The following is a 15,369-nucleotide window of genomic DNA, read 5'->3' as shown; positions in this document are numbered from 1 at the left end:
GAGGTTTTTAGTCTTTTTAAAATAATCTACTAAATACTTTGTAGGGTCCTCTCCCTCATAATAGATAACGTTAATGGCATGCTGGCATGGCACTCTATTGATGTCCCAAGCTAGGTAACTACATGTCCCATGCTGCAAAGAGGCCGTGTAACTCTCCCTTACCAGTTTTTGAGGATTGTCTTAGAATACTTCATACAAAGAGGCCCCATTTGAATCCACTTCCCATTTTATTGCTAGCCCCATAGACTTTTCTAATTTTGTGAGTATACGAGGGCCATACTTAGTAGTCCACTTCATGCCATATTCTCTGTTTTGAACCAATTACCTCATGACATAAAGTGTAATATTCTCAAGCATGTTGATGACTGTTTTGTATCTTGCTCTTATAATTACTCCATTAAAGGTCTCACACATATTATTCTTAACAACATCGCATTTGGAGAAATCGGAGAAGAATGCTTAACACCAATGCACGGCATCCCAGTTCTCAATCAAGTGATTCTATGCAACCTCATCCATGGCACATAGAAGTTCCATTTGCTTCTTAAACTCTGGCTGGTTTTGGGATCTAGCACAGCACCAAAATTGGAACTTTAAGTTTTCATCTCTGAACTTCTTCCTCCACCTCGAGTAGATGTGTCGTGCACACATTCGTTGTTTAACGAAGGGAATAAGCTCACTGATAGCACTAAAAAGACTCTAAAACAACAAAATAAATATGGTAAATAATGAGAAGATATACATTAAAGATTTATTGTCAACAATCAGCATACTGTTCTGAAAGTTCATGCACAGATGGCAACCTGTGCATGAGTTTAGGAGCTAAAATTTATGATCTTCATCGTGGAAAAGAATGATGAGATAATTTACAGCATATGTTTATTTATTTCAATATAAAAGCTAAACATTAAATTCATACAAAAGATACACAACATACATACAGTACATAACATTTAATAGTCTTATTTACTATTTTATTTAAAAAAAATGCCTGTTGCATGTTGTTGATGATGGTCCATCCCATTCCATCTTCTATGCCCAAATCAGCACATAAGAGCTCCAAAAACCATTTCCAACGGTCTTTATTCTCAACACCACTAATCATTACCCATGCAAGAGGGAACATTTGGTTGTTCCCATCTCGGCCCATAGCAACCAAAAGCTATCCTTTCACTAACCCCTTCAAGAAACAACTATCCAATCCAAATATACATATGCAACCTTTTAAAAAATTATATGCAACCTTTTAAAAAATTATTCTTCAATGCCCCAAAGCAGATATGCATTCGATGAAAAACTGCTACCTCATCTGGTGCAGACCTATCCACCTCTGTTTTAATTGATGACCCCTAATTTCTCTCTAAAAGCTCACTAGCATACTGTCTTAATCTGTTGAACTCGTCTACATAATTATCTCGTATTTCCTTTATCACTGATAACTTGACTCTTCTAGCCATTGTCAGACTAATTGCCACACCTAACTGTTTTCTAGCCAACACTATGATTTGTCTTGCCTTTAGGAATGGCATCTTGATAATATCATCTTTCAACTTACTAGCCAACCCTTGTTGTCACTCTCTTGTTCTTAATTATAGGCATACAATTGTGTGTTTTGAGATAGGTTTTCACTCTAAAGGAGTTATCATTCTCATGCTTTGAAGCTAGGATCTCCCACTCATATCCAATTCCAGCACATTTAGCTCTAACTCTGACCTTGTCATTTTTTTGAAAATGAAAGAAAACCATTTGGCCATGCTATACTAAAAAAAAACAACTTTGAAATGTCCCGGATCCTTGAAAGATTGACCCACAAAGAAGTTTGATATCAATTGATTCGAGGTACAAAACGGTCCACTCTACCTGATTCTTTATGCCATATCAGCTTCAAACCCAGAGCTTATGGAAATGTAACTCCCTGGGTCACTAGAGTCAATATAGTCACTATGATCTTTTACCGTTGATGGTCCAACAGTCGGGCCTCCATCATTTCTAGTCGCTTCAGATGGGCCTCTAGCAGCTTTAGATGAGCTACCAGTAGCTTTAAATTAGCCTTCAGCAAGTTTGGATGGGCCGTTAGCATATTTGAATTAGCCTCTAGCACCTTCAAATGGGCCTCCAACAACTTTAAATGGGCCTCCAGTAGCTTCAGATGAGCCACCAGCAGCTTTAAATTAGAGTCCAGTACTTTTTGATGGACCTACAGCTGTTGATTTAGATGGCCCTTCCTCATCTAATTCCTCTTATGCAACAGCCAGCAACCTATCTCTGTTTTCATTAAATTCTCTAATTTTCTCCCTAGCCATTGCCAACTCATAATCCTCTTAATCACTTAACCATATTGTCTTAAAATAATCTTCATTTAAACCTTCTTCATCTTCATTTAAACATTCTTCATCTCCAACTTCATTATCTGATGATAAAAACTGCACATCCTCATTGAGTGCTTCAAGCATTAAGTACCATGTTAGTATTCTTCCCATGCTCAACATAAACAACAAGAATACCCTTTTCCTTAAGTAATCCGCACAAACTATTCACACTTTGATCATCTAAAATTGCTCTCAAACTATTCCTATCTTTAAAATATAAGCCTTTAATCAATTCTATATCATATTTTAAAGCCTTTACCGTCTGTAATAGAGTCCAATAACAGATGGTATCAATATTCGGTATATCAACCATCTTCCTTTTCCCGCTCTTATATGCAAACTTGGGTTCATGAACTAAGATCCCCCCATGATGAAAGCATAATTGAAAGCGATTGTTATCTGTGTGATAAATTTGAAAAGCCAATCAACAAACATTAATCAAAATAATAGACATAGGAATATATTACAGCTCAACAATATATAGACTTAGTCATGGCCAATTAAAAGTTACAGGTCAACAGATCTAAACAAATACTAAATCCAATCAATTTTGTTCCAATCACATCCTCACATGTCAATTTCATTTACTAGTATGTTTTGAGGGTCATATTAAAATGTTTAATACACACTTTGAGATATTGCTGTCAACCATGTGTCAAAAATGGATAATTTATTCCCAACATCATACTCCTCTTTATGTGCCCTAACCACCATAAAGGACCCACATGAAGTCATATAATCTGCCAAAGTTGGAAACTGAATCAAGGAGAATCTTGGTGCATTACTTTTTGCCTATATTTTATTTGTATTATCTAACACGTCAACAATAATAACAAATTTAAAAAACAAAGCCAAATCAACATACATTAAAAACCAAACCCTAATAGTATAAACAAATACATCTACAACAATAAAAAATGAAACCACAAAACCCTATATCAATAAACATTAAAAACATAACCTAATACTATTCATCATTAACTTAATGATTCCGTACTGCACTTTTCTAGACCAGTAGCCTGTTCCTTTTCCTTTTCCTTTCCCCTTCCTTTTCTCGATTTTCTTCCTTCTCTTGAGCTTTCACCCATCAGCTTTCTCGATTTCAGCTTTCAAGTGTCCCTAAATTCAAGGTTTGTCTATTTTAGGTTGGGTTTCAAGCTTTTAAGTGGGTTTTCGATTTCAAAGTTTCTCAATTTTTCACTCTCAATTTAGTTTTTAGCCTATGTTTTAATCTTTGTTTAGTTTATTACGTACGCTGGGTTTCACTCTCAGTTTTTTGCTCTCTCTCGATTCAGCTTGTCGAAATTTCTTAGGTTAACGGCTTCGGCATGGATAGCGGTTGGTTGAGGGTTTAGCCACTGCTTAGGGATAATTATCATGATTAAGGAGAAATGGATACTAAAAGCCAAATCTCACCCCCACACCATTTGATCCAAACTACCACGTGGCATTTCTTTTATAAAATTAGCATAATATATTTTTTCTTTTATTTTCATCCTTATACATTGAAATTTTATTCACATTAGCCCTTGTACCGCTATCATACCCAATCTGATAATATGACGTGTCATTGCCACACCATAACCTCAGGTGACGTGGCACTGCCATATCATCATATGTAATGACATGGCATCTTCACATCATTCAACCAGTTACACATATGTTGCACATCACCTAGTTTGCCTAGTTAGCACCACGTCCACGTTCGCTGTTGGGGGGAAGGACTAAATTAGAGAAATTCCCAAAATCAAGAAACTAAATTGCTTTGGTTTAAGTTAGAGGACTAAATTGAACGAAATGGGCGAGTACAAGGACTGCTCAAGTCTTTTGACCATTTAGTTACAACCTTCACAATTTACAAATACACATTCGTTTAAAATTATTCAACTCTTACAGAATTTACCTTTTATTTACATTTACGTTTAAATTGATTTTATTTAAACCCTAATACCACAATCAAATTCTATTAAATTTAAATTTAAATTATTAACTTTGAAACCCTTAAAAATTAGAGGAAATTAATAAAATTAGCTGTCTTCATCCACAACACACCCTAAGTTTTTAGACATGTCTTTCGTAATGGACAATTGTTGCATGTGTGATCGGTTTGTCTATAACTTGAACATGCTTTCGGTCGTCGCACTGGTGGAGGCACCAATTGACTTGGAGATGGTGCTGGATTTGTGGACAAAACTACAAATAGGGATGGGCAATTCTATCTGTTATGCTCGTACCTATTGCATTGTGAACATCTTCGTGCTCGACTACTTTTACCAACCAATGGAATCTTTATCCTCCTAAGTCTTCCCTCTTGGCCTTGCCAAGGTGGTGGAAAGACGACAATTTGTTTCACATGAGGGGGGATGTCCCACTCACTAGGATACCTTACCGGGCGAATAGACCCCACATAACCTTTCATCAAAACGGTTGTCTTACAATAGTCAACATAGAATTCAACGGCTTCACGTTTGCATTTACTAAAAAATACAATGAACTCAGTGTTCAAGCATATTGTAAATGCTATGTCAATTAGGGTTCAAATAAGAAATAAAGATATTTTGACCTTATTTCTGCAATGGCATGGCTGCATGGTAGTAAATCTATTTGAAACTCACAACATGAATACGTCTTCTTGGAAAGGTTTACAAGTCTATCCATCTTCTCGTCTTTAACTTCGAACTCCACTCGATTGATAGGTTTAACTACAAAGCGATGTGCATTATTGAACTGTTTGCTCGACTGGCTGGTAACCTAAGGGCTGAAAGGCGTGGTCACCTTGACGGCCCCCTCGTACTGGTCATGGAACCAACGTTGGAATATGTCTCTAATGAACTCAGTCAAAACAGTTATTGGCATTTGTCTTGCATGCTTCAAGCATGAGTTAACACATTCCGCAATGTTGGATGTCATGAGTTGGTATCGCCTTGCCAGTAAACGTGCACATGTCCATCTCTCAGGGCCTATTCTCATAAGTTTAGCGTGGGCTTCGACGTGAATCTGCTTAAGCTGGTTCATATGTCTGTTGAAATCGAAAACCTGATAGTAATCTAGAGCAAGGGTGAAAATCATTGAAACGTCATCACACTCGAACTTTTAAAGTTTTTCTAAAAGTGGTAACCGCGTAAATTGTGATGCGCTTCTGGATATGCATTTTGGATTGTTTTCTTAATGCTGAGATGCTGATAAGAAATGAACATATTATTTTCAGGACAACCAACCGCATCATGCAGCTTGCTAAGAAATCACATCCATGAGTCTTTGTCCTCAACATGGTCGATGCTAAACATAATTGGATATACGCACTCGTTTGCATCTTTTCATACAGCGACAAACAGAACACTTTTAAACTTGCCTTTTAGATGTGTAGCATCAATTGCAACCGTAGGACGCATTACATCCCTAAACCCCTAAATACAAGCCCCGTATGACTAGAAACAATATTTGAATCTTTGTGCCTCATCAGTAGCAATTGCAGTGACTGTGCCGGGGTTTCTTGTTCCAACATATAAAAATACAAGGGTAGTAGTTGAATGACTCCTTAGAGAGACCAAAAACAAGCCTCTTTGCATACTTTTTCGCTTGCCAGGCCTTACCATACAAGCATTCTAATTCCTATTGAACCCTCATCTCACCAATTATGTCCTTAAGTTTCAATGCTACACCATTAGCCTGAAGCTTGTATGACATAAGTTCATCAATTATCTTCACACTCGTGATTGGAAATTGCCCTTGTAAACCATCGACAGTACAGGTGTACTTTGTGCAATGTCCGAACTTGCTAATATTCTTCTTTAGGTAACTTCGTTGCACACACACCGAACTTTCATACCTTGTCCTTGCAACCAACCTCATAGCAACCTTTACATGACCTTTTTACTCTTATCCCAAACTGCTCTTTTAGAGCCAACATGTTCAAAGCTTGTTTCAAGTCGACCTTCGAGAAAAACATTCTTCCTCTGTATTAGCGATCATCGACACATGTCGATTCCTCAGTGTTAATTGTTTGGAAGGAGAACCTTTCTGCACCTGAAATTAGCCACGTACGAGATATCCCTGTGTTTCCCATTTCTTGATAATTGTTATTGAGCAATGTATCAGGGGAATGAATCCCGTTTTCACCAGCGATAGGATTATTGTATATGGGGTCATCACATTGAACATCTCTTACGTCAACACCTCCAACAAGTTCCATTTCGCCTTAAACATTATTGCAAATTGGAATGTCACTGTCATAAAGCCAGTCATCGTCTGAACTGTCATCATGCCATTCATCAGGCCCATCATCTGAATTGTCATCAAATTTATCTTCAACAGCAGGGAACAAATCCTTATTTCCCTCATCAGATGCAGTATTATCCTTGAGTGTCGCAATGTCACCCTCCAACGTCGCAGTGTTGTCCTCAAGTTTTGTATTCTTATTTGAAATGGCATTACACCCTCTATAGTTTCACTAGATCGTTGCATTTGTTGGACAGAAGCAAGTAATTGGTTTGATGCACATCTTGATCAAAATTGTTTAGCCAACTGTTCTGTGAATGTCGTGTGTCTACCAAGCTGCACAAACACTTGTGCATATGTCAATTTCCATTATTGTGGGTTACAAATTGAATGCTGTGATATATTTGAAGCATTGTAAATCTCGTTTTGATTTAGCTGATTACCATGTTCAGCTTCTTCGTGTGACATGACATTTGTTTGGTATCCCTTAATGCTGACATACACAGCCATTCCTCTATTCTAGCAAAATTAATGCAACATCCTCATCATTTTTGATAATTAGGCGTGATAGCTCTCTGGTTATACTGATCAATACATGTAACTGAATCTCATCAATTTCTGAGTTTACCCTAACAACATCATTAATCAGCTTCATCAAGCCCGTAAATGACAAATCACTCCTAACTCCATATATTCATGACTCACCACCCTTGTAAATGCCATCAACCCACTGACCACCATGTCTTATCACAAGTCGCACAATTGGAACTCCATTGAAATTTTGAAAACAAAAAATATGTCAATCATTTTACACATTGCATGCCATATTCTAAAATTTGTCACTCATGTTGTTACACGCCATTTTCAAAAAATGTTACACGCCATGTTTAAAAAATGTTACACGTATGTTGAAAAAATGCTTCACGCCATGTTCAAAAATGTTACACGCAAGTTCAAAAAATGTTACACACCATGTTCAAAAATGTTACACACAAGTTCAAAAATTGTTACACGTCATGTTCCCAATGTGTTACAAGCCCTGTTAAATAAAAATGTTACACGTTAAGTGCTAACATATGTTATTTCAATATATTTTTTACACACCATGTGTATTATAGATGCATGGCGTATAACAACTCTAGGCAATGTTTCAAATCGATGTTCTAATTTATATAAAAAGTTTCAGAAATTTATGTGTTGCAGCAATAAATCCAATAACACACCTTGATGTCATCTTCGCTATAGGGTCTGTTTATCGACGACAAAATGGTTAAATGCCGAGAGATAGACCACAACACGATGACGATGGTGCTCAATAGAGAGTTGATAGAGCTCATACAGTTCAGAGAGCTGAGAGTGCTAATGACGATGGTGCTTAACAAAGAGTTGACAGAGTTGATACAGTTCAGAGAGCAGAAAGAGAGCGAGCTTAAACAGCTAAGCATTTATTTCTATTTTCTCTACGGCTAGAGGGAGATATCGGGAGCTTAATTTGCCACGATATTTTCAAGGGCATTTTGGTCTACTTATGCTTAGTTTTGGTTAAAAATAGATAACTTTATATGGATGGTTATTTCTGAAATCACCTTATGACGAGGGCTATTTCTCACAATTTCCTCTATTGATAACTTTACCATATAGAGTTATTTTATCACATTTTGGGGACTTAAGTAGCTAAGTTTTTTAGATTTTATGTTCAAAATTTAAGTACTTTAGTTAATTTGCTTAATTTAGTTTAATATAGGTTGATTTGTTAGTTTAAGTAATCTTAGTTTAATTTTATATTATTTTTCTTTAAATTACATTAAGTTTAGTTATTGTTGATTTATTTTATTTTTCTTGTAAGAAAATTGATGAAAATACCTTAGTTGATGAAGATCTGTGCAAGTATGGTGATAGCTTCATTCATATATATTATAGTATTTCAAGGATAACTTGAGCTACAGAAGTCCAATTGACGTGATTCTTGACCATTGTAAAGCTAAGAGATAAGGTTACAACTTTAATGTTTACCACTTGGCCTTGTTCAGATCAAATCGAGTTGAAAATTGCTTTGGAAAAGGTTGGATTACAACAGTTATGCACAAGGTAGCACAAGGAAGTGAAGGCTACGACCTTGAGTTACTCAAGGCTATGGCACCAAGATGCACTAGTGTCCCATAGTAAGACCCGAGATTTGAGGGTCATGGCGTTGGAAGAAAAATGAGCACTATACTAACACTTGAGGCTAGGGCGCTGCAATGTCAGACGTATTTCCAAAAATAAAATTTTAAGGGGATTTTTGTAAACTAGGGCTTTTGTGAATTATTTAAGGGACCTTTTAATCTGTTTTCAATAGAGGACGGCAATCAATTATTTTGGAGAAAAAGAACCATTAACAAATCAAGAAAGTAAAAGAATTTGAGAGAGAATTGAGATTGAAAAGCTTCAATTATTAGTTTCTCTCTTTACTTTTGTTTTTCTCTTAATTTCTTTGACTTGGATTAATGGCTAATTTCCTTTGGACAATGTTTTTATTAGATATCATGAGCTAAACTACCTTTCTAGGATTGTGGTGGATTTCAACATGTAGTTTGAATATTTTTTTTGCTTTTATTTACTATGAATAGATATGATTTTGCTTATTCAAATTTGTTCATAATGCTTTTGATTGTTTGGCCAATAATTAAATAATTTGTGAATCTGAATGAGACTCGACAAGGTGATTTTAGATTGGACTAAGGTTTCAATAGTTTATGTTCGCATCACTTAGGTGATTTGATTCACAATTAGGGAAGACATACGCCTAAATGCTATACATAACCAAATTAGAACACTAGTTTAATGAATCTTATTTAATTGATTACCATAGACATATAGTGACTCAATTAAGTTAGGTATTTATGTAAGCATCTCAACAGAGACTTGTGTATATGTTTGGATTCTAGGTTAGCAAAACTACTTATGAATGTAAATATTGAGAGAAACAGATGTCAGATGAAGTGTTGAATGAACACATAATCCTAAGTTTTAATCTATTTCCTTTTTTTAATGAATTTTTAGTTTCCGTTAATTAGTTTATTGTTTGATTGAATTTAGTTTTAATTGATTTTCTATATAATAGAGTTACTAGAATAAGATTAGTAAAACATTAGGAGTAAATCCCAATGGGATACAATTCTAGACTTATTGTCTCTATTACTTGTTTGATACATATACATGCGTGTGCTAAACTAACAACAAGTTTTTGGCACCGTTGTCGGGGGATTTGTGTTTCCTATTTAGTTTGCTAATATTAAAATTCAATAAATTAGTCTTAATTTGAGTTTTTTTTTCTTTGTTTTTCAAGTTCGTTCTATAATTGTATGAGAAGAGTAAAAAGCTTAGAGATTGTATTTTATGATCCAGAAAGTGAGAGAACATTCTGAAGATTTTGATGAGAGAATCAATAATGGTTTGTTCATACTGATACAATGGCTAATCAACAGGGTGAGCAGTAAATCCAAGAGCGAATAATGGAAAAGAATGCTTAAGGGATTATGTTATTCCATTGGTACAAGGGCTTCCTTCAAGCATTTGTAGGTTGGCTATTTAAGCCAACAATTTCGAGATTAAGCCGAACATCATCACCATGATCCATACTTTAGTCCAGTTTGGGGGACTTCTAAATGATGATCTAAAAGCCCACATCTCGAACTTTTTGGAGATATGTGACACCTTTAAACACAATAGAGTCACAGATGATGCAATCCATTTGATACTTTTCCTTTTTTCATTAAGGGACAAAGCTAAGGTGTGGTTGTACTCGCTTCCTACTAGGTTCATTATGACATTAGATGACCTTGCTCAGAAGTTCCTTGCTAAATTCTTTCCCACTAAGACAACAAAGATGAGGAATGATATCACATCATTCATGCAGCTAGATGCAAGATTATTGTATGAGGCTTGGGAGAGATATAAGGATCTGCTTCATGGTCTTCCAAAGTGGCTTTGAGTGCAAACATTCTACGGTGGGTTGAGTGTACAAGTTCAAACCACTATTAATGTCGCGATAAGAGGTACTATGAGGCATACGACCTATTGCAAAAGACAGCATCAAACAATTATCAATGGCCATCAGAATGATCAATGCATAGGAGAGTAGTTGAACTACATGACGTAGACACCATTTCAACATGATCAGCATAGGTAGCAACTCTAAGTAAAAAAATTGATTCTTTTGGTGCTAACTTAGTTCAAAGTCCATTTATAGTTTGTGAGTATTGTGGAGATGGGCCTGGTAGTAATCAATGTCTAAGCAGTATAGAGATAGTTCAGTTTATGGGGAACAGACAACAGAACAATCCTTATTCCAACACTTATAACCCAAGGTAGAGGAATTATCCAAACTTCTCTCAAGGCAATAATCAAGGGTCATCTTCAACACCAAGGCCGAATATGCCTCTCGGATTTCAACAATAAGCAACAGCTTCTATTCTAGAAATGAAACCATCTATGGAGGAATTGTTGATGTAGTATATGGCTAAGACTAATGCCCTTACATATAGTCAAGCGGCTTCACTAAGGAATTTTGAGACCCAAGTTAGTCCACTCGTTAACTTCATAGACAACATATTTCAAGGGACCTTACCCAGTGATATAGAGGCAAATTCTAGGAGGGAAAGTAAGGAACATGTCAAAGCCATTACTTTGAGAAGCGATAAGGAAATTGAATGCAACCTAAAGCAAGTTGAATAGAAAGGCAAGACAATTGTGAGTGGGACACAAATTGTAATTTCCAATTAGTGGTGTCAAGGAAAGGAAGCAAAGGTAACTCTACCACCATCTCCTTTTCCTCAGTGAGTCAAGAAATAGCAGCAATAGAACCAATTTCAAAAATTTATGGAGGTATTTAAAATGCTTCACATCAATATTCCCTTTGCTAAGGCTTTAGAGCAAATGCCTTTTTATGTGAAATTTCTAAAGGATATCTTGTCCAAGAAGAGGAGGTTGGGTGAATTTGAGACACTGGCACTCACTGAGGAGTGCAGTGCAATCATACACAACAAGCTTCCTCTAAAGCTTAAGGACTTTGGCAGCTTTACTATTCCTTGCACAATTGGTGCATTATTTTTTGCCAAGGCTTTGAGTCATTTGGGGCCAAGTATTAATTTGATGCCTTTGTTTATCTACAATAAGTTGGGTTGGGGGGAGATTAAGCCTACTACCATGACTTTACAATTGGCAAAACGAACCTTCACATATCCCCACAGGGATAATAGAAGATGTGCTCATGAAAGTTAATAAATTCATGGGTAAAATACCCCCACACCCTTAAATTTTAATCAAAATTTCAAGCGAGTCCATTAGTTTTTGAAATGGGCACTCTATCCCAAAAGTATAAACATCATTAATAAAGATTATGAAAGGACTAAAATGTTATTTTTTTATTAATAAAAAGTAAAACTAATAAAAAATAAAAAATATATAATTGTAATTTTTGAAATTAATAAAGGGTAAAATTATCATTTCAATATTGCCACATCGTCAAACTAACGAAAACACTAACGATTGACTAACGGTTGGACCTATATGTTTAGCAGAAGATATTTTTTTAGGAGGGAGTGTCTATTTCGAAAACTAATGGACCCACTTGAAATTTTGATTAAAACTTAAGGGTGGGTGTATTTTACCCTAAATTCATCTTTCCTATAGATTTCATAGTACTTAATATGAAGGAGGACATAAAGGTTCCTATCATCTTTGGGAGACGTTTCTTACACACTACTAGAGCACTCATCAATGTGGAGAAGGGAGAGCTTACATTGCGAGTGCAATATCATGAGGTAACCTTTAATATGTTTATTAATGATCATGATGAGTGTTTTATAGTGAATGTGGTTGATAGGATCACAAATGAAGTTTTCAGGGATAGCCACCTTACTAATCTACTTGAAGCTTCCTTGATTGCGGATTCTGAAATAAGTAACGAGGATGTCCTGGAATGTATAAATGTGTTGAATGCTCCATCTTGAGTCTTGGGGACACAATTTAAGAAATTGAATCTCTCATCTTCTTCATCCTCACCAATAAAGCGTCTATTAAAGAACCTCCTGAGTTAGAGCTTAAACCATTGTCATATCATTTGAGGTATGCATATCTTGGTAACTCGTCCACTTCCTATAATTGTTTCATCTACTCTTACTGACAAGTAAAAGGATAAGTTGTTGAGAGTTCTGAGAGAGCATACGAAAGCATTAGGGTGGACAATTACAGACATTAAGGGGATAAGTCCTTCAATATGCATGCATAAAATTTTGTTGGAAGATGATCACAGAGCCACATCAAGAATTAGAGAAGATTGATCCAATCATGAAGAAGGTGGTGAAGAAAGAAATCATTAAATGGCTAGACGTTGGCATCATCTATCTTATTTTGGATAGTGCTTAGGTAAGTCTGATGTAATGTGCACCAAAGAAAGGTGGGATGACAGTGGTTGCAACGAGAATAATGAGCTTATCCCTACGAAGACAACAACTGGGTGGAGTGTTTGCATGAACTACCGGAAGCTCAACAAGGCCACAAGGAAAGATCACTTTCCTTTACCTTTTATTGATTAAATGCTAGATAAGCTAGCTAGAAAAGAGTACTATTGTTTCTTGGATGGATATTCAGAATACAATCAAATAACAATAACTCCGGAGGATTAAAAGAAGACAACCTTTACTTGTCCTTATGGCACTTTTGCTTTTAGGAGCAAGCCATTTGGATTGTGCAATGTTCTAGCCAAATTCCAAAGATGTATGATGGCTATTTTTTAAAATATGGTGGAGAAAATGCTATAGATATTTATGGATGACTTCTCTATTTTTAAAAGTAATTTTGATAAATGTTTGTTGAATCTTGAAAAGGTTTTGAAAAGAATTGAAGAGACAAATTTGGTGCTAAAATAGGAAAAATGCCATTTTATGGTAAGAGAATGCATCGTTCTTGGTTACAAGGTTTCAAGCAAATGATTGAAGGTGGACAAAGCGAAGATAGAGACAATCAATAAGCTTCCAGTACCAAATTTGATAAAAGGTATTAGGAGTTTCCTTGATCACACCAGGTTTATCGATGATTCATTAAAGACTTCTCCAAAATTGCCAAACTATAGTGTAACCTTTTGGAAAAGGATGTTCCCTTTAAATTTGATGATGCATGTCATGTTGCATTTACAGAATTGAAAAAGAGATTGACATCTGCACCCATTATTGTAATTCTTGATTGGTCACTCCCATTGAACTTATGTGTGATGCTAATGACTATGTTGTAGGTGCAGTGTTAGGATAGAGAAAAGTGAACGTTTTCATTCTATATACTATGGTAGCAAAACCTTAACTGAAACTTAGATTCATTACGCTACTACTTAAAAAGACTTATTCGTTGTTATTGATGCATTTGATAAGTTTTCATTTTTACTTGATTGGCACCAAAGTTATTGTTTATATTAGCCACTCTGCAATTAAATATTTGATTGCTAAGAAAGATGCCAAGCCAAGGTTGATAAGGAGGATATTGTTACTACAAGAATTCAATTTGAAAATTAGAGACAAAAAAGGCACAGAGAATCAAGTAGTGGACCATTTATCGAGTTGGAGAATTACAACCAAAGTAAGGATTTAACTTTAATTGATGAGAATTTTCCTGATGAGTAATTATTACTTGTTGATCAAAAGAGATTACCTTGGTATGCTGACTATGTAAACTATATTTTGAGTAAACTCCTTCCCCTTAATTTAAATTTTGCATCAAAAAAGAAATTTCTTCATGATGTTAGATTTATTGTATGGGATGAACCATTTTTGTTTAAGAAATGTGAGGATAGAGTTTCAAAAGGTGCATTCCAAAGGAAGAGGTTGAAAGTAGTTTGACTGGTTATCATTCTTCAGAGTATAGGGGACATTTTGGAGGAGATAGAATGGCAGCCAAAGTCCTTCAGTTAGGTTTATATTGGCCAACAGTTTTTAAAAATGCTCACAATTTTGTTTTGTGTTGTGATAGTTGTCAACAAGTCGGAAACATTTCAAGACGATATGAGATGCCACTCAATAGCATTCTGGAGGTGGAAATATTTGATGTTTTAGAAATTGACTTCATAAGACCCTTTACCTTTCTGTTCAACAATTGCTACATTTTGTCGGTTGTTGATTATGTCTTGAAGTGGGTGGAAGCATCAGCATTGCCAACAAATGATGCTAAAATGGTGTTGAAGTTTCTAAGGAAGAACATTTTTACAAGATTCAGCACGCTAAGTGCAATAGTGAGTGATGTAGAAAGCCATTTCTACAATAAATATTTCACAGCTTTACTTGCATAATACAGAGTGACTCATAAGGTAGCGACTGCTTATCACCTCCAAACAAATGGACAAGTCAAAGTTTCAAATTGAGAGGTTAAGAGAATCTTAGAAAAGGTTATATCTCCATCAAAGAAAGACTGCGTTATGAAACTTGATGATGCATTCTAGGTGTATAGGACTGCATACAAGACATCGATTGGTATGTCCGCATTTCGTTTAGTTTTTGGTTGAGCATGCCATCTTTTAGTTGAGTTGGAGCATAAAGCTTTTTGGGTAATAAAGAAATTGAACATTAATTTGGAAGCGGCCGTGAGGAGCGTTTGCTTCAACTTAATGAGTTAGACGAGGTTAAATTCGATGCCTATGAAAATGCCAAGATATACAAATAGGAAACAAAGAAATTGGATAACAGAAGGACTACTCACCGATTTGAGCTAGGCCAAAATATGTTATTTTTCAATTCTCGAATGAAGCTATTTCTTG

The 15,369-nt window shown here is 35.6% G+C and overlaps 1 pseudogene; it reads left to right on the top strand.

Moving 5' to 3' along the window:
• The window catches only part of LOC148764260 (uncharacterized), a 99,935-nt pseudogene that overhangs the window by 13,810 nt on the left and 70,756 nt on the right, over positions 1–15,369 (top strand).

This window comes from Theobroma cacao, chromosome 2 (assembly GCF_053813885.1).
Source record: "Theobroma cacao isolate CCN51 chromosome 2, ASM5381388v1, whole genome shotgun sequence".
Taxonomy (NCBI): domain Eukaryota; kingdom Viridiplantae; phylum Streptophyta; class Magnoliopsida; order Malvales; family Malvaceae; genus Theobroma; species Theobroma cacao.
This window is presented reverse-complemented; position numbering and strand designations above follow the sequence as displayed.